Raw genomic sequence first — 20847 nt, 5'->3', positions numbered from 1 at the left:
AATCCACAATCTCCTAGGGAATGCTAATACATTCCATGAAAGTTATGTATCATATCTAAGTAGAACACAAGAAACCTCCTTAGTCTTCATTAAACCCAACCCAAGGACTCCGAATGTCTCAGATGCTGTTGAGAGGACAAAAATGCAAAAGGGTCATCTGTTGTGATAAGCAAGAAGTAGAATGTATTAGAAGCCAGAGGAATGTGGTAAAGAGGAACACTTTGTAAAGCTACCATTTATTTCCTTCAGCTCCACTGGAATTGCTGCCAAATGTTTCACAAACACACACACACACACACACACACACACACACACACACACACACACACAACACACACACACACACACACACACACCGCCCCCACCCCCTTCAGCAAAGACAGTATTTCAAAACTCAAAAGACTATTAACATGCCTACTATCTATAAGCTGGGAAAATTCGCTTTAGCAAACAGAATTCACACACATTGTGAGAAGAATGAAATCATAAATAATAAAAGACCTGTAAAGGCTAGGCCGTTATGGACACTATATACTTTATCAGACAATCATAAAACAAATAAAACAAAGCCATATTTATTATTAACTTTTTTTTAAAGCATATAGTTCAGTTCTTCTAAATCTCCACCCCCCAAAAAATGCCTAGTATTGTCTACAGATTTTGCAACTATATCAAGGTTAACTTTCATATTATCAAATAATGTACCTCATGTGATACACTAAAACTGAAATAATAAAATAGCTAGGACTGGATAAATAAGAGTAAAAAAAAAACATGATGCTCTGATATCAGAATGAGGAAGAACCCTCTAAACATAAAATCAGTGCAAAGAACACAAGAAAAAGGATTGATTACATAGTCAATAAATAATTAAGATATTTGACTATAAAAATTTTAATTTCACACACCTATCATAACTAAAATGAAAATAAGAAACATTTTGAAAATATATGAAAATTGGTTAATAGCCATAAAATACAAAGAACTTTTCAAAATTAAAAGTAAAAATATGTTGATCTCAATTTTTTTAAAATACAAAGTACATATAGATCCTTAATATCAAAAGGAAGAAACATGAAAACCTATAACAATTATTAAAAATAAATACAAATGTAAATAAATAGTATTTTCAACAACTAAATTGGCATATTTTTTCAAACCGTTTTGTTGCTGAGTATGCATTGAAATGCTATTTTCATGTTAGAGTATAAATTAGTGCAGTTTCTGGAAGGAAATTTGGCAATAGTTTAAAAAGACCTAGAAATATTTGTCCACTTTGATTTATTATATTGTTCTACTAATTTGTTTTAAGGAAACAATGAGAGATGTGCATAAATATTTGTAAGAATATTTATCATAATACTATTTTAATTGCAAAAAGTTAAAAAATCATGTCTCACTAACTTAATAAGTTATTGATGGTTTGTTCATATGATAGAATATTACTCAGCCTAGAAAAATGTGTTTATAAAAGAGTATTTAATGACATAAGAAAATGCTTACATCATTACATTGAATGGGAAAAGCAGAATATAAAACTATACAGTTTTTTCTCAATTTTAGTTTTTAGACTATTCATAGAAAAAGTATTAGAAATATCTACATTAAGATATTAACAGTTTTATCTCTGTTTAGTAAAATTTTGAATAATTTTTATTTTCTTATATTTTTGTGTTAACTCTATAATTGATTAAATATTTTTAAAATAAAATCTTACTATTAAAAGAGTAATTCTTCGATTATTTTCCCACATGAAATAACACATTTAGTAGCATAATCTGCCTTCCATTGCACTAAGGAAGTAGTAACAAATATTCCTTTAGTCCATTTTAAGAACTTTAGAATTAAATAGAGCAGGTGTTAATGATCCCAGTTAAAAGCGAAAGAAATTGAAGATTAGAGAGACTAAATGATTTGCCAGTATTCAGTTAGTTCAACAAGCATTTTTTTTTAAATTTAGCATACGGTAATTACTGTAAATTGGATTAGGCATTTAGGCATCAGGAACAAAAGATTAAAAATCATTCCCAAGAGTGTACATTCTTATAGTAGGTGACATTATATTAAAAAAATGATATTTTCAATTAATTGGATAAGTGCTGGCAGAGATATACAGTGGGAACTACTGAGAAAATATTAGTTTGAAACCACTTGAAATTGTTAATATTCAACTGTTTTTGATTCACAAAAATGGCATTTTTACATGACTCATTCTAAAACACCTGAATCTGAATGGTGATGATGGCTGAGCTGAATCTTGATGAGAAGGGAATCGATTACCAGATGAAGGTGTGTTCATCAGTCACAGTTGAATCAGGAGACAAAAACCATACAGTGAACTGCACAGGAAAAGTTGAATATAAAGAATCAAGATATCTGATTAAGGAGGGACTGACTAGAAAGAAGTAAAGAGAACTCTAAAGAACATAGAAAAAGCAGATGTAAGAGTCAGTCACTACCCAACCCTAGTACTGAAATGGAATACTCAAGGAAGAACTCCTTCTCCCCTCCACCCCAGTTCTGAGATCAGAAAAGTTGAATGGCAGAAAAGTTGCTGTGATGGAAGTCCTGGAAATATACCCTCTGGGATGAGGGGGAAATCTGTTAACAGGAGTTATGTCACTGAAGGCACTCTGCTAGGAAACAGCCCGATCTGGTGCTGGGGACAGCTGCAGGCTGCTTCTTGCTGCTGACTGCCCTGCACTGGAGAAGCTGTCTGAGCCCAGGAGCCTGGTGCTGTGAAACCGCCCACACTGCCGGAGTCAGGTGCCTGGGAGGCAATGTGTACTACTGGAGCCAGGCACTGAGGAAGTTGTGAGTACTGCAGGAGCCTGATGCTGGAGAAGATGCACATGCTACAGAAGCCTACTGAAGAAGCATTCCAGAAACTGGAAGGAAAATCCACTCATCTTGCAATGTTTCTCCATCGCCCGCTATTGCCAAAGTTTAGCATTATGTCAGCTGACAAAAACTATTTAAAAGGTCCAGCTGCATTTTTGCACATCGGGCAATAAAGAGTGAATTTGGAACTGAGGTGATAAATTGGTAACAAGCACAGTGTAGAAAGAGAGTCTTCTGCCAACAGAACAGCATGAGAGAAGACATGTAAAGAGGACTTCCATATCTGGTAGCATAATGGACTAAGATACTCAGACTGACATTCCCACTATGACACAAACAAAGAAAACTCCTAAATATGCTAGATTAAAAAAAAGAAGAAACTTGTGTTGAATACATCAGTGTGGTGGCAAGAAAGTATGGAATGTGTAAATGTCAAAAACTAAGTGAAAGCATGAACTTGAACACTGAAAATGTCTTTAATATGGCAATTGCCAAATCTTTTGAAATTGAAACTTCACTTTTTGGGTCTTGAGGAGTACAAGGGACAAAAGATTAATTCCAAAGACCTCTCAAATTGGGAAGTCTAATTGTTGAGATTCTTACATTTCACTAGGATGTAGAATACTCAATGTGAACGTAAACTAGACACGAACGGTGAATTTGTACACTTATTCAGTGTGACAGTGAAATAAATCCACCCTACCCCTCATTTGCTAAGGGGTCTGCAAGGAAAATGTGCTTAAACTTTGGTACTGGGTGAAGGAGGAAAACTCTCTCCCTTAAATTCATAACCACAAGCCAACGCTAAGGAATGACAGCCCAAATTCACATCACTCCACAAGGTCTGAGAAACTTCAAGGTGAATATGTAGTTTAAAGTGATGCCAAGTTAGTTGTGTTCCTCTAGGATTTGGAAAAAGTAAACACAAATCCGCTAAGAAAGTACCTTCAATCCAGGCATCAAAAAAGTTCTACAGATAAATCCCAAGAATTACTAAGTCACCATCAAATATTACAAAGTAATACAAGGAAGCATGACCACAATGAGCAAGAACCCGCAGAATCAATAAACTCACAAAAGCTTTAACTATTTGAATTATCAACGACATCAGTACCATATCAATTGGTATGTTTAATATGTTTAAAGAAATAAAAGACTAAAAGATTACTAAAATAATTTGAAAATGAATTATACAGAACTTTTAGAAATGAAAAGTGCAATACTTGAAAAAACTTTAATAGGTTGGTTTAGAAGCAGATTAGAACCTGCTAAAGTCAGAACTAGTGAACTGGGAGATATATTGAAAAGTATGCAGAATGGAATACAGAGATATAAAGAGGCAGAAAATATGAAGAGAAATTGAGACATAAATGATAGTGAGAAGATTTCACTACATCGGATTGGAATTCCAGAAAAGGCAGAATGGGGCAGGGCATTGTTAGATAGGTTAATGGTAGAGCGCTTTCCAGAACTAATGAAAAACATATATCCAGATATTCAAAATGCACATCAGTTCTCAAACAGGATAAATTAATACACATACACACACACACACACACACACACACACAGCAACTTTATAATTAAATGCAGAACACCAGTGGTGAGGAAACTCTTAAAAGAAAAGAGCAGATTATCTAGAAACAATGATTAAACTGAGAACAATCATGGAAGGCAAAAGAAATTAGAATAATTTTAATGTGCTGAAGCAAAATAACTCTCACCCTAGAATAATTGTATGCCTATAAAAAATGTATTTCAAAACAAGGGCCAAATGAAGACATTTCAGACAAAAACCGAGAGTGTGCAACCAACAATCCCTAACCTAAAGAAATTCTAAAATATGTACTTAAGATGAAAAATTGATTCCAAATCAATGGTCTAAGAGTCAAGCAGAGATGATAAAATTAAATGTAGAAATATGAGCAAATCTATGCAAACACTATTAAAAATATCTTTAAGGGGCTAAATAAAGATATACCTAAAATACACAGTTATAAATTGTAAAGCATTATCAGAGTTAGTGTTCTAGAGACTTCATATTGTTCAGGGGGATGATACAGATATTAGTTTAGATTTTGTAAGTTAAATATTACGGTCAAATTTCTATGGTAAATACACAAGTAATGGAAATAGAATTGGCTTATCTGTATTTTCAGGTTTGTCTTCGATGTTTATTACTTAATAAAAAATAAATTCAACCAATTAAGATTGAAATTAATTGATTTCTATGAAAAATTCAGATGTAGAAAGGGTTTTGTGAATGGTTTGATCTGGGCTTCATCTCTATGCTCTCTTTTTACGGTTGCCTCGCTGGCCTTCTTAGTATGTCAGCTTCACCCTTATAACAAAATAACATATGTTTGACTCAGATTCTAGAATAACAGGAAACTTCTCTTTGCTCAGCTAACAAACAGAAGTCTTAGACCTCACTCTGATTGGACCCACACGCAAAGCAAGCGCTGTGGACAGGAGGATGTCATGCACGGACTCTCTTGGGCCTGGTTTCTGCTGTCCTCCTTACACGTCTGACTGGATCCAAGTCCATTCAGCTAAAGGAAAATAAGATAATCAGTTGTGAGGATTAGCTTCCTCTATAGTCATTTATCTCATATATGCTTATTGAAGCTTTATGTTAGTTTTAAATCTCAGCTTTTAAACTTTTAAAATAATTTGAATATTAAACCAAACTCACATTTCCAGGATAAACCACACTTTGTCATGATGTAATATCCTTTTTAATGATGACTAGATTCAACTTGCTAATATTTTGTTAAGAACTTTTAAGTCTGAAGCAATATTGGTTTATAATTTTCTTGTAATGTTTCCCACTGTTTTTGATGTGATTGTAATGCTGTGCTCATAAAATGAGCTGGGAAGTATCCCCTTCTTTATTTTCCTAAAGAGTTGGTTAAGCTTGTTATTATTTTTTAAATATTCAGTATAAGTCATCTGTGAAGCTATCTGGATCTGGAGCTTTCTTTTTGAGGACATGTTTAAATTATGGAATTTTAGTTATTAATAGATATAGGATGATTCAGATTTTCTCTGTCTTCTTTTGTTAGTTTTGGTCATTTGCGCCTCTCAAGGAATTTGTTAATTTCATATAAGTTGTTGAAATTATTGAGATGAAGTTGTTGATAATTTTTCCTATATCTTCTTAAATCTGTAAGGTCTTTCATTCCTGATAATTGTAATTTATGTTTTCTTTTTTTGAAAGTTTTAAAATAATTTGAATAATGAGATACACCTCTATATTGCATAATTATAAATGGCAAGAAGCAAACGATGTAAATGAGGCTTAACTACTACTGAAAGTTACATTTGTAGATTTTGTACAATGGAAATTGTAAGAATACTGGGTTTTCTTGAAGTCGAAAGGAATTAACCATTTCTTAATCAATGGTAGTAAAATATACTTGACCATGTTAACTCAAAATAGGATTTTTGGCATGTGGCTGTTAAATGAATAAACAGATAAGTATCTTCATTGTGGAATGAAGGAAACTAGATTGATAGTAGATGAATTCTCATGGAAATCACTGCAATTTAATCAATCCACAATGCCACATGCATTCTCTTTCTAAAACACAAATATGCTTTTGTAAATCCTCAAATTGAAAAACTTCCCGTGGTCTTTATGATGCATTTGAATCATGGAAGGAAAGTTTTACAGTGGCATGCAAAGCTTTTTATACCATAGTCCTATCTTCTTTATCCCTCCTTATTTCTTACCTCTTTCCTCAATATTTTGCAGCTATCCTAGACACAATCCTCTTACCTATTTTGCCTTACCTCACTGTACCTTCTCTTGTTGTTCTCTTTTGCCTGAATTTTTCTTCTTTCACGGCCAAACTCAAAGGTCATGTCATATGTGGTTTTTCTTGTCTCATTCTCAGAATAATTAGTAGTCATTTTCTGTTCTCCTATGGCATGTGTTCATCTTTCTAATATTATAACCTGTGTCACCATTAATCAGGTTCAGATGGTTTAGCGGCTGCTCCCTAACGAATAGAAGCTCTTTGAAGACGGTGACTATCTTATTCATTTTTGTACCCCAAACTTCTAGCACAATGCTAGAAAATTTGAATATTGTAGTCACTCAGAGAATGTTACATGATGCAAAGACACATTTTAATTCATAAACCAAAATTGCCGTCTCACTCAGAATAAACTAGAATTTTATAGAGGAAGATACTGAACTTTGATCTGGGAAAACACTTCCAATCTGGATCAACTAATTTATAAATGTGAGTCATTTTTTGACATGGAGGAACAATCCAAGTGTAAATTCAGCTGGGAAAGGATTATCATTTTCATGTATGAAAGAAACTATACTCATCAAAACAATTATAAAATAATTGGAGGTTATACTTAGCTACTAGATGATCAGCAAAAGTATTCTGTTAACTTTGCGGGACAACATTATGACCTCAATGTGAGTTTGCAAGTGGATTAATACTGCATTATAAATTTAATCCCAAGAATGTGTTGGAAAATTACTACAAAGTATACTGGGATGGAGACATAGTGATATCATTAAAGTCTACCAATAGACCAGACATTCTTCTGTTTGATAGGCCCATAAAATTGTGGTACTTATTGGTATTCCTATTTTGTTAAGCATAAATATTACAAGAAATACACAGAAGGCAAACAAATATACACATCAGATTAAAAAGCCAAAAGAAAAGTGACATTTACAACACACTGAAGTTATGCAAATCATCATCTCAGTGACTCCATTTAATCATCAGTTGTTTAAGACTATATACCAACTTAAATATTTTAAGGAACAGCACTTGAATGTTTGCATTAGTTCAAAATATAATATTTCTGCAAAGCTTTTTCTCCTTAACATAGTACATTATTATAAATCACACTAGAGCATGGCTTTCTACCTTTTAACCAGAGAAGCAAAACTAAAGGACATGGTATACTTCTATGAGTAATAGTGGCTCATTACAGTGTTATAGCTCAATCTGAAGGATAGACGCCCACTCCTATCATGTTGAGAGTCATTTTAACAGGGCACATAAAGTGATGATATTCATTTATTTACCTCTATACAGCCTTCTTAGAGAATTTGACCCTCTGTAACATGTGTAGAGACAGACCTTTATATCACATATTCTCCCAGCAATGCATTGATGTTTGAACAAGGAATTTAACCCAAAAACTGTGTTAATCGCCACAAAAGCTAGATGTATAAAGTACTATAGCAAGGCTACCACTTAGGGGCATTCATTGTTGGCCGTGTGTGTTTGATAAACAGGCAAGGAGTATTGAGATGAGAGATCGTGTGGTTTCAGAGAGTGAGAGCCAGAGACGTAAGCAGCCATGGACTTTGATAGGTTTCTGGTTCTTAGTCCATCCCAGCCCTGAGACTCAGTGTTCTTCCTGCCCTTAAATTCTGCAATTGCCTTGGGTTTGGTTTTCCCTTAAGCTACCCTTGTGCTTCTGTTTCTTATAATCAAATGGTTCTTAAACATCAGAACAGAGAGTTAAAAAATAAATGTCCATATGTTTTAATGTTTTAAGATCCGATTAATCCAACAAATATAAATGCAATTTATCTATTAAAATATTGTCAACCTAATAAGATTGTCAAACATTTTCAACATGTTTAGTCTTTACTGAGGTTTAGGAAATAGGGATTTAGAGTTCATAAATACTCCTTATTTCAGATCATCTTTCAGAGGGGTAAATGAGTGAGTTGTGTTTCAATAAAACAGGCAGTGGGCCAGATTTCACCTTTGGCTGTCAATTGCTGACCCCTGACTAAACAATTATAAACCCCTGAACCTAACCAACTTCAGGTTTTAATGTTAGTTTTTCTAGTGATTCTCTGAAATCTTAGGAATACATTCCATGTTTTTCAGACTTATGTTTTTTAGTTTATAAAATGAGGTTGTGATGATAATTCTAATTGGCCTCATCAAATTTAATGAGGAATATTTAATTAATCACATCAAATGAGATTAACTACAGTATAGTAGTAAATACAGTGTCTGGCTCAGAATTTATTCAGTAAATATTGTCTGTACCAGACTTTGTTGTAAGCAATGGAGAGATAACAGAGAGAAAATAAACAAAAATAATAATAAGTGCTATTGTTATTTGTAAGAGGTGGATAGAATACTGGAGAGAAGTCTATAAACTATACATTTCACTGACCAATCACTTGTTAAATAAGAAGCTTTTAAAAATCTAAAACTGACAAACTTAAACTGTCAGGAGCCATAAATAGCTCTATGACAAGTCAGGAAAAAAAAATCGCACTGTAATTGCTAATAAATGTAATTTAGCATTGTGTTACATATAAAAATGTGTTTAATATGTTAGGAAAGTATGTTATTTGGCTTCTTTCTTCCCATAAAAAAACTATAATTCCAAACTGTCAGTTTAGATACATTCAGTCCTGAACGAACAATTTTACCACCTGTGTGTGTGTAATAGATAGAGTCTAGGTGGCTCTAGTTACATTTCTAATAAAGTCTTGATTGGTGAGACTAATGATATAAAAGGATCAGGAAGCCACAAGCCTCCCTCCCGTGTTTCTTCCAGAAAAAGGTCAAGGGTTAAATTACAGAGAGAGGTTTATATCATTGTTCTCTTAACACAGTCTGAAGTTATCTTCCCCTGCAAATAAAATTATTGCAGATAAGATAATGGAGTTATCCTATACTGTAGAACAGCAAACCTCCTGAGTCCAAGAAATCCTTACCTGTGTGTTCCAAAGTTGTGGGGTTCTTGAAACATCAACGTATTTATTTGGCACCTTTGTTAGGAGTTGAAGCCTTTTTGTGAATCATGGAATTCCTTTTAGTCTTTGCAGCATCCTGGGGGGAGAACATGGGAAATGGAGGAAGAAAAGGAGGGAGAATGTTTCCCTTTTGCAAAAGAGGAAAGTTTAGTCACGAGATTTTGTTTCTGATGTGAACCATAAAATGCTATGCCCTGATGGTGAATCTTAAGAGTTAGGCTGAGTCTGCCCTAAACCAGCCACCTGAGGTCCTGGCCTGGCAACTATTGGGAAATGCTCTAAAAGGCTTGGCCGCTTGCTTCTTCCTCTTCCATTTGGAAACTCAAATTGCTCTCAAAAAAGGTTTCTAGTAAGCTAGACTTTAGGCTAATGCACCTGATCAGCAGTAGCTTAATCGCCTGCCAGGAGCATTTAAAATGTAGATTCCTGGGCCTCACCCCAAACCCACTGAATTAGAAGCTCTGAGGTTGGTGTGCAGGAAGGGGAGGCAGAGGGGAGAAGGAAGAAGAGAGTGATTGGTTGTGTGTGTGTGTGTGTGTGTGTGTGTGTGTGTGTGTGTGTGTTAGGGTTGGGGGATGGGAGTCTCCAAGAATCTGCATTTTTTCCCCAGTTGATTGTTAAGCAAAGTAAAGCCAAAGATTGTTTTCCAGAAATGCTTTTCTAACTTCTAATTAATCCTTCCCCACAACACTGCTCAATTCTTGTCATTGTAAGGGTCACTGTGACCAAAGCTGCTGCCATGTCAAGAGACTGTCTCCTGAACTTTTGGGGAAAATTTCCTGGCTAACAGATTTTGACAGTAATGGGGCTGGTCAGTGGAGTTTCCTTAAATCAAGACAGGCCAAATTGGGCAGGATTAATCAGATAAGGTTAAGCTATTAGAGTTCTATAGCAGCGAATTTAACCTGGGATCCACAGTTTTCGCCAGGTTTCCCTGCCTCCCACACTCTTCACAGGGTCCATGGATGGGGAAAACAGTCACATCATTATTATTTTTGTCTTGGCTTCATTGAAATATAACAGATAATTAGTTGCTCGTATACATCATTATTTTCACTAACTGAAAATTAGCATTTCTGTCTACCATGAATTTGTCAGCAAACCACATTAGTGTTAGCAATACCTGTGACTCTTTGTCACCAATAGAAATCACAGATATTGCTGTGTCACATTTTAGTTGTTACTCATAGCTTGAAATGTTATTCACACTAGCCAGAATTTCAAATTAGTTGATTTTAGACTTGTCAGTAGATCTGTTTTAAAATATTAATAAGGAAACACAGATATTAACCTATCACTTATTTGGATGAATGTAATTCAGTATACTATGTGGTTGTCTTTTGTAATCTCATAACATTTTTACACATTAGGAACATTATCCTGAGAAGTGGTCTATAAGCTTCACCCTTTCTTAGAATAATTTTCTTAATATATGTTATACGACTTCACATATGATCGATAAAAGAGTCATGGACTTCAAGAAAAGTTAAGAAGGCTTGATCTAAAGGAATCTTAAACTATCAAGTGAATTTTGAAACAATGAGCAGCAATGAACATTTTGAGATTTTTGTTGGTTAAACTCTGTGTTAATCATTGCAATAAACTGGAGATTTCCCAAATACTACCTCTCAGATTAAGGACGAAGGTTTCTTCATCCTTGCCCATTTAAACAGTTTCAAGGTAACTAGCTAATTCAGTCAGCCAATGGAATCTAATCCCTTGTGATACTGACTGATGATCTTGATCTAGGCGCCCCATAGCCCTACTGTTGTCTGGCTTTGGTTCTTCATTTGTATCACAATCATTAACTCAACAAGTGTTCTTCTATATATAAAGCATTCTGCTTCTTGTGGAAGGAAATAGAACTACCAAGCACAGTGGTTCTCAAGCTTAAATACTTAACTCCTTATAATTAGGAGTTAAGTACCTGAGAAGAAATGCCTGGGTTCAAATCTTTCCTCTGTCACATACTAGCCAAACGACTTTGGGCAAATTGCTCTCTGTGCCGCTGTTCTTCATCTGTAAACTGAAATGATGCATGTGTGCTCTCAGGAGAGTACTTGGTATTTGTAAGCACAAAATAAATGTTAGTTGTTATTCAATATATAGAGTTCTGGGCCACAGCCCAAACTCCTGAGTCAAAATCTCTCTGGGGGCTCAGCCACGTGCAGTTTATCAAGTTCCACAGGTGACTTTGATATACTTTAAAGCAGTATTATCAACATATTTTTCATTATTGCCCCCTCTCAAAAGTTATTTTAGACATTTTTCCCCCACTTGCCTCCTCCTCATGAAATTTTAGTACCATAAATATATCTACTATATATCTAACTATATACTTTGACCCATTGTAATATCTAAGATTTTTATACCTCCACTCTACCCCAAACACCAATTTTAGCCAACCCTGTTGAGAATACGTACTTTAAAACAATGGGTTCTCAATCTTGACTACATGTTAGAGTGAAATAAGAAAGCTTTTAAAAAATACCCATACCTGGTACACTGCCCCTCACCCAGACCAGTTAAATGAAAACCTCTGAGAGTGGGACACAAGTAAGAGTGTCTTTTTAAAGATCCCTACATGATTATAATTTGCAACCAAAGCTGGAACCGACTGCTTTAGAGTTTGAGATCTTCTTATAGGAGATTAAAATCTGATTGGCAAACAGGACCTACAAACATGCACATAAACAATGAAGAAATGAAGGGAACAGTGAGTGCTATAGAAGTTCAGAAAATCTAATACGGCGTGTTCTGATTAGAAGCTTTGTGAGCCACTCTCAGAATCTGAGCAGGATCTGGAAAAGAGACTGAAGGGGAAATTTCAAATGTGGAAATAACATGGCCAAAGTATAAAAAGGACACAGGGTGCTTGGGGGATGTAATGCATTGAATGATGGTACCCCAAAAGATATGTCTACTTGGACCCTGTGGATGTGACCTTGTTTGAATAAAGGGTCTTTGCAGATGTAATTGAGTTAAGGATCTCTAGATGAGATCATTTTGGATTAGGATTGGCCTAATGACAAGTGTCCTTAGAAGAGAAGAGAATGAAAATGGGAAAACACACAAGGAAGAAGGCCATGTAAAGGCAGAGGCAGAAATTGGGCAGGGATTGCTGGCGACACCAGAAGCTGGAAGAAGCAATGAAGGATTCTCTTCTGGACTCTTAGGGCGGAAGATGGCCCTGCTGACACCTGGATTTCAGATCTCCAGCCTCCAGAACTGTAAGAGAATAAATTTCTGTTGTCTTAAGCCACTTAGTTTGTAGCAATTTGTCACAGCAGCCCTAGGAAACTAATATAGAGGACAATGAAGAAACCAATCTGATAGAGTAAAGGAATTGTTATGAGTGAAAAATAAAATTAGAAATTTTATTTTCGAAAAACCTCCAGAACGTTTTCCATAGGGGCTGTACCAGTTGGCAATCCCACCAACAATGTATAAGGGTTCCCTTTTCTCCGCATCCTCACCAACATTTGTTGTTCTTTGATTTATTGATGATAGCCATTCTGATAGGTGTGAGGTGATATCTCATTGTGGTTTTAATTTGCATTTCTCTGATGATTAGTGACCTTGAGCATCTTTTCATATGTCTATTAGCCATCTTTATTTCCTCTTTGGAGAAGTATCTGTTCAGGTCTTCTGACCATTTTTTAATTGGATTGTTTGTTTTTTTGTTGTAGAATTGTCTTCTTAATTTCATTACTGAATTGTTAATTTTCTGTATGTACTAATTTATTATCCCACCTATTACTTAATAAATACTTTTTAAATTAATGGATTGGCATGTGAATAAGCAAGAGGAAATTTTTTAGTCAAAGGAGAGAGAAAGAGGTAATCTTCAGGATAGATTTCTACAGCATAAGCTTGTTATTTCAATTTAACATTTGTGAAGATCCATGATATGTGTAGTTTGTGAGAGTTTATAATGCCTACTTCATGGAGTGGTTATATGGTTGAAGTCGAATATATATATAAAAGTTCCTGACATAAACATGAACTTCAAATGCTCTAGGGCTGGTGTTCAGAATGGGAGCATTTGCTCAGGAGTAAAGCTAGTTTAGTGCTTATTGTTTTCTTGTCAATCTGGGGATTATCAAGACTGTCTCTCATAAACATGGAGGCTCTTTAATTTTTTTTTTTTTTGTTGAATCCTTCTCCTGCTGTTTCTCTTTTCTTGGCGTTCCTTTCTATTCTCCCTACTTGTCAATTTGAATGATAATTGCTCATATTTGGGTTGAGTTCAGACAAAAATTTTTAGAAAGTTAATTGATGCATTTTTCTATTGAGTTGTTTATTGCCTTAACTGGAGCAGCACTGATATTTTTCATCCTGTGCTTTCAAATGAGAAGGAAACTTTTTCATTCATTTGTTCATTTATTTATTTAGTCATCATTCCCCATTTATTGAGTGCCTATTATTTACCAGGCTCTGTGCTAGTTGGGAGATGATTCCCCAGAAACAAAGGTATAGAATAGGTATTTTGCCATTTTCTGGGAATAAAAGATGAAATCTTTCAAGAGTAGAAGAAGGTACATAGCCAGCGGCCTCAGAAAGTATTGCTCAGATCAAGATAAATAAGGGCCATGTAAAAATCTGCTGCTTCATTAAGTTCCCTCTCTGGGTTAGAGATTTTTTGAAAAAGTTATCACCATATGGCTGATGTTTCTGCTCAAAGGCACCTTTAAGTGATACACACAGTTATGAAATCAGGTAACAACGTGTTTTTTCTAGAACTCTTCTTTAAACTTAAGGGATACTAGCCGAAGATCTTCCATTAATTGTGTGACCTTGGGCAAGTCAATTTACCTCCCAGCACTAACAAATCAGACCAAGTGATTTTTGAGGACTTCTCTAATTCTAGATTTTATTTTCCAACTCTTCTTAAGTCCTTGGACTTAAGTTCATGGGTGATAGAGGAGGGAAGGAGGTGACAAAGGACAGCAGAATCTCTTTCATATGGCTTCATGTTTTCAGGAGATAGGACATCCAAGTATATAAGTGACTGAAGAATAAATGGCTTAACTTCTTAGTGAGTGTGGGATAAGGAACTGAGCATACATGGGTCTACCCTTTTACCTCTCTTTTACTTTTGAGAATAAATTACTGGGAGCAACAATTTTGGTCAGCTTTTCCATGCCTGAAGTTGGTTTTTCAAGGTAGGCTTATAGTTGTCCACTTTTTCGTATGACTTGGTGGATAAGCCTGTCTAATTCAGGGGTTTGGCATTAGAATACCCATTGTTTTCCCTCATCTAAGCCACATCTTCTAACCTGGCCTTTATCAATGATGATGGTTACGATGATGTTGGCGGTGATGATGATCATGATCACGATAATAATAACAGAGGTACATTGTTTTCCATTGGCCTTATGTCTTTTAATTCAAAACTCAAGTGAGGAAATAGTGGTATTATTTATTGGACCTACATAAACTTCAAACATGTTTTATTACTAATTGTCTGCTGAGCTTTGGTAAGGAAAACAGCAGAGAGGTGACCTAAAGCTGCTCAAGAAATACTCTGCACAGCCTTTGGAGGTGCAGATCACCAAATACACAGCCTTTGGAAAAAGAGGTCAAGTAGCCAATTTAGAATATTAGAAGAGCTTGGTAAATGTCAACTGGGTAACTGCTTTATTTTATACTTTAAAATTAGTCACTCCCCTCCTGGAACAAAATTGGAGTATTTCTGGAGTCAGTCAGTCACTGGTGTAAGGATATAGTGGTTCAGGTACTTTTAGCCATTACCTAAAGATCTGAACGATACATTTATAGTTTATTCTCAATTTGCACTTGTAATTCTTATATTCTAATTCATAGAAATAAATTATATTCAGTAAGAGAAGGAAAATTTTTTTATATTTTATAGCTCCATAAGCCTTTTACCCTCATATTTAAAACATAAATTTGAAGAGAAATTATATATCCTAGTTAGCGGGTATCTTGAAATGATTGTACCAAATTATATTTATAGGAAAACATCACTAATTCTGAGTATTTAGGGGAGACCAACCTGGAGTTGTCTCACTTTATCCTCTTTTGTGGTAACTTTGTTTGGATGAATCCTAAATGTATACCTCTGGCTCCAGCTCTCTCTTGAGGCTTTGGACACATATTTCTAACTGCCTACTGGACCTCTCCAGACCAACAGCCCACCCTAAAATCCACAGATTCAAATTCCAACCACAAAACCTCCTCTTCCTGCTATGATTTGTTATCTCAATTAAAGACATCATTCCCATGAATCGCCAGGCTTCATTTGCGGAACACTCCTCTGCTGCTCCATCTTCCCAGGTACCCAGGTCTGGGAACTTCTCTCAAAGCGCCTTCCTCCTATCCCCTTCTCTGTTCTTACTGTTAGTCTTTTTGTACCATCGCTGATTATGTCTCACCCTGGCTATAATGGTAGCCTCCTGTCCACCTCCTCCACGTCATCCTGAACATTATGACGAAGTTTCTGGAGCAGTGTTGCTAAAATAAAAATGCAATTGTGTCACTCCAATAATCGAACATATTCAGTCTCTTCACGACCTACAGGAGAGATTTTCAAGTTGCTAGACAGGACATTTAAAGAGGTCTTCTCATTCTGATTACTGATTGTTTTTTAGCCATGTTTCCCTCTATCTTTCCTTCCTTGTGAACCTTAAACTCCCTTTTCCTAGGGCCATCTTTAGTGATTACTGCATACCCCTCTCTATCTCTGTGCCTTTTGGTCTTACAATTACAGTTGCCTGTGTTGCAGTTCCTCTATCACTACCTTCATCCTGTGTGGCCTTACTAAAATACCACTTCTTCCAGCAGACTTCTTTCATACGCATATTTTCCCCTTGTAGAACAGCTACTCTTTCTCCCTAGGAATATCATTCTTGTACATACCAACCAAATGGGCTCCCAGCTGTGAGCAGCTGCTTAAGGACTTTCTTCCTGTACCTGGACCCAGGGAAAGCCACAAGAGCAGGAGTTTTCATTTCCCAGGAGTAGCTCTCAGCCAATGAATGAAGCAAGCAACAGTACACCCAAGTGTGGACTGTTAAATTGTACATTTGAAACTTACTGAATATAGTTAACCAATGTCACCATAATTAAAAAACAAACAAACAAAAAACCCAGGTGTCCTCACTCCTAGATTAAGATAACTGAGGCATCTTCTGTACTGTCTCTGAGTCCCCCAGCAGGATCGGAGCTCCAGTTGCTCAGGAATCTGCTCAATAATGCACCTTTTATTATTGGCTACCTTGCTTCCTTGCCTAACTTCCGAGCTTCCCCCACCCCCCATGGTGCTTTCTGTAAAATTCAAATAAACCATAAACACACACATTCTTGTCTTAGTGTCAGCTTTTGTTGGAACCCCAAACCCATACACTGTTTATACTCTCATAGGAGGCTGCTTCTGCTACTCATTCCTATTATAACTTCATTTACCTTGGGAAATATTCATTTGGGAATCTATCCTAATCCTTGACGTGAGGAACAGCATCCTCTTCTCTATGTTCCTTTAAACATCTAGCACAATCTCTTGCAGTAAGTGTTCAACAACTAAAGGTTGAGTGAAAATATTTCAATAAAGAATGTAATACAGAATTTAAGAGAAAGAAAAAGTTAAAAATTTCAAGTACTTAATAGTAACTCCCTAACAGAGCTATGAGTTAGTTATAAAGTACCTCGGGGTGCTTTAAAATGATTTTTAACTGTTTTATTTTTCAATAATCATCTTTATACTAGTCATTTTTGTGCCTGCTTTAGAAAGGTAAACCAGCAGAGTTCTATCATACTGCTTATACAGATTTAAAGATCAAAGCATCCAAATTAATGGGGTTTTACTTGAACAATTATTGAAATCAGAATCTTGTAGAAAGAATGTGATACAAATGAACAGTTTCTGAATATCCTAGTTTTACAGTCTTCATCCTTCAGCCTCTTTTTTTTTTTGCCATCACCTCTATTGCAGCATTTATTCACATTTAGCTCTCTTACTCTTTACTACAAAGAGACAGCCTACAGATCTTTTAACTTCTCTTGCAGCCAGAAAATCTAATTCACCGTAGCAGACACAGCTGTGTGTGTTCCCTAGGCTGCTGTAGACATAAACCTTTAAAAGTTAGCTTAGTTAAAGGAAATAAAATAACACAAAACAATAGGGGCGGGGCAAATCCATGTTGTATGGCCTGGGCCCAGTAATATCTTTCTTATAAAGCAACTCTTCCTCTTTTTGGTATTTCAGCTGACTTTAATCATCAGCAAGTCCAGGTAGGTGGTAATTTCACTTAGGCCTCCTCTCTGAGGAAATAATATTAAAGGTTCCTCTGCTGATGGCATTTGCAACCAAAAAGGGACAACTTAGGAGTCAGCCAGTACTCACTCAGTTCCCTGGACAATTAGCAAATCTGCATGATTTTATATATGGAGATCAAAGTCAAACACTTTTGAATAGATTGTGCATGTAGATATGGGCAGAAGGCTTGTGGATGTAGTTTTGGTTCAGAATCACTTACTCTGAGAAAAGGTCTGCAGATACAATACAGATGTATATCAAGAAAAAACATTTGCATGAAACTATACTCATAGGATGACAGTTCTAGCATTCTTTTTTAATGTAAAATAAATTTTGGATTAAGTAAATTTAAACTCTGTAAGATTTTAAAATTATTGTTAAAGAACAATAGAACATAGTTCATCAGGGAGTAGCAGCAGCTTTGAATGATATCTCTTTTGAAAAATATTGCAACCAGGAGTAGGGTTCCCAGGCAGAAGAGATTTGCCAAAAGGGAGGAATCTGCAATCCAGATATTACATTGTTACACTCAGAACTGGCTACATAATCTGATGCCTGACGCAAAAGGAAAATGCAGAGCTTCTTGTTCAAGATTTGTTAAGAATTTAAAGATAGCAAAGCAGAGCTTTAAACCAAGTTGGGTAAGAAGGGCTTGTGTGACTGTGCAGGCCCCACATCCCGGTTACCCTCCGCTTATTGAGATCCTTCTCCTCAAGGTTTTGTTCTCAGAGGTTCTCGACCAAATAAAGTCAAGACACACGTTTAAATCTAGAAAGGGCTCTGTAAACATGATTCTGTAATTTCTTAGTATACTAGAGTACCTTTCGATACTATAGTGGGAAACATCAGAGATTTATTGGGTAGGGCTGGTTCATAATAGAACCTCAATAATCAATCTTAGAAGGATATTCTCTCATTTCTTCCCACTTGATTGTCAGTTTTTAAAACCAAGCCCCCAATCTTGGAATCCTGAGGTTTTGTGTAATCATCTACCCCCACCGTGCTCGAAAATAAGGGAGAAATGACAATGTACCCATGTCATTACTTCACTATGGCCTTTCCCACAAATCCTCCTTGATTTCGCTTACTAGAGCTGAATTCTGCACCCCTTTTATCTCAGGACCACCCACCAGGCAGGTCTGAGCAAACTCTTCTAGACCTTTCCCCTCCTCCCCATTTCACTCCCTAAGTAATACAAGGGTGAGAATAGATCTTTGTGAGCTGGAGAACTTGGTCTTCTGTACTCTTCCTGCCCTGAACTCCACTCCTCTCCTTCCTTATCTTGGAGGCCCCATTGTATCCTTGAGTTTATCTTTGACTTGTATTACTTTATTCTCTCTGAGAATAGAGTGAGGGAATTGAACAACTTATATTTTTCTCTTGAAATTACAATAAAAATGTAGTGGGTACCTCTGCTGTATATGCAGTTTTGCATTCCTGAGCCAAGTGGCTTTCACGTATCTACTAAGCCACAAATAATTTGAGAACAGCATGTATTAGTAATCCTGAAAAGTTCCAGGAATAGTTCTATAGGAGTGTCTCCAGATTTCATTAGAAATCTTTGCTCACTGTCATCATATTTATTCCTAGTCCGAAAAACACATGTGCTGCGTGAATTAATTTTTACCATAATTTTTCTAAATAATCTCTTTAAAAAGTATTGGCTGTTGTGCTTATTGGTGAGCTTCTATGAAAAACCAGGACATTCAACTGAATTTTAAACCAAGTTATGACACTGAACAAAGCAAACTTCCAAACATACTGTGATCTTTGTTATCAAAAGAAGAAAAAAGTTATGAAAAACGTATGTTGAGGGCAACTTAAATATTGTTTATTAAATAGAGTAATCCTATATATTCTCTTAACTATTTCAGAAGGAAAGTGCCAGATTTTTTTGGACTTTTATTTTAATGGGGAATTTAATATGAAAGTACTTTTACTACTACTACTATTACTATTGTAATTACATTTAAGTAATTATTTTAGTTTTTAAAATCCATGACCTCTTAAGGACCATTTGTTTTTCAATGAACTGGAATTTAGTAATAAATTTTTCTATTGAGTTAGGTTTTCATAGAACCTAAGTTATTGTTTGATTGGTATTTCTACTTAGAAATTGATAAGATATATTGGGTATGCATTAGGTATGCTAAAGATGTCAGTTTATTCAAATTACCTGTTCTATCAGTGTGAATTTCTACCAAATAAAATTTCAATCAATTAGTAGAATGATAATACTTGTCTACTTCACAGGACTTGTGGATTTTACTTAACATATTTAAACCCAAATGTGTTTTTTATGGTTTTATTACACTATAGTCAACAAATAAGAAAACTGTGCATATTTAAAGTGTAAGTCTGAAAAATTTTAACATATTTAGACAACCTTGAAACCATCACCACTGTCAAGATAGTAAACATATTAATCACCCCAAATGGTTTCCTTTTGCCCATTTGTAATCAATCCTTCACTTCTACATCTACTCAAGGTCCCCTTCCTACCATCCCTAGGCAATTACCGATCTGCTTTCTGTCACTGTAGATTAGTTAGCATTTTCTAATCTTCCCCGCCCCCCGCTTCTTTAACTCATCATAATTATCTTCAGATTCATTCATTTTGTTGTATGTTTTCAATAGTTTAGTGCCTTTTTATTGCTAGTAATATTTTATTGTACAGATACACCATATTCTATTTACTTATTCACCATCAAATATTCTTTCATAGTTCATTCTTCTCTTCTTTAGCTAAACTCAGTCTTCACTTTACTCATGCCTCCAGGAAGGCCTCATGGTATCACACACAGTAGTTTTGTTGTCAGCACATCTAGATCCAAATTCCAGCCATGATTCTTGTGACCCATTTCCTCATCTGAAAAATGAGTATAGTAGTCTCCCCTTATCTGTGGGGGATATGTTCCAAGACCCCCAGTGGATGCCTGAAACCACAGACAATACCGAATTCT

Source organism: Pteropus medius, unplaced genomic scaffold, assembly GCF_902729225.1.
Source record: "Pteropus medius unplaced genomic scaffold, Ma_sr-lr_union100, whole genome shotgun sequence".
Classification (NCBI taxonomy): Eukaryota; Metazoa; Chordata; class Mammalia; order Chiroptera; family Pteropodidae; genus Pteropus; species Pteropus medius.
Note: the sequence above shows the minus strand (reverse complement) of the source record.